Below are 404 nucleotides of genomic sequence, written 5' to 3'. Positions count from 1 at the left end.
AAAAAATATCTATCTGCATGGAGTCTGCTGACTTAAGGGCATCACCCGTGAGCACTTTCGCAACTGGAAACCACAGCCATATGCAGGTGAAGCTCATTTTTTAGAGGAAATCAGATAATTCAGCTTTCCACTCCGTCCTCCATCCACCCCAAGCCTTTCCTCCTGCCCGGCTGCCTAACAGCATTTAAAACACATCACAGCACTTCAGGCACGGTGTAGGTCAATCATTACGCAGCGCAAGTATCACCGTTATCCCTACCGTGCAGTACCGGGCTTTGAGGATAAGTTAAAACGTCAGAAGCGTGCAGGTCTTCATGACATTTACAGCCGGCGGCTTCACACGAAGTACGAGGCCTGAACAAAGGCGAGGCCTGACGGCGAAGCGGCAGGGGGAAGGGCAGAAA

The sequence above is a fragment of the Cariama cristata genome, unplaced genomic scaffold, assembly GCF_000690535.1.
Source record: "Cariama cristata isolate BGI_N322 unplaced genomic scaffold, ASM69053v1 scaffold35099, whole genome shotgun sequence".
Taxonomy (NCBI): domain Eukaryota; kingdom Metazoa; phylum Chordata; class Aves; order Cariamiformes; family Cariamidae; genus Cariama; species Cariama cristata.
This window is presented reverse-complemented; position numbering follows the sequence as displayed.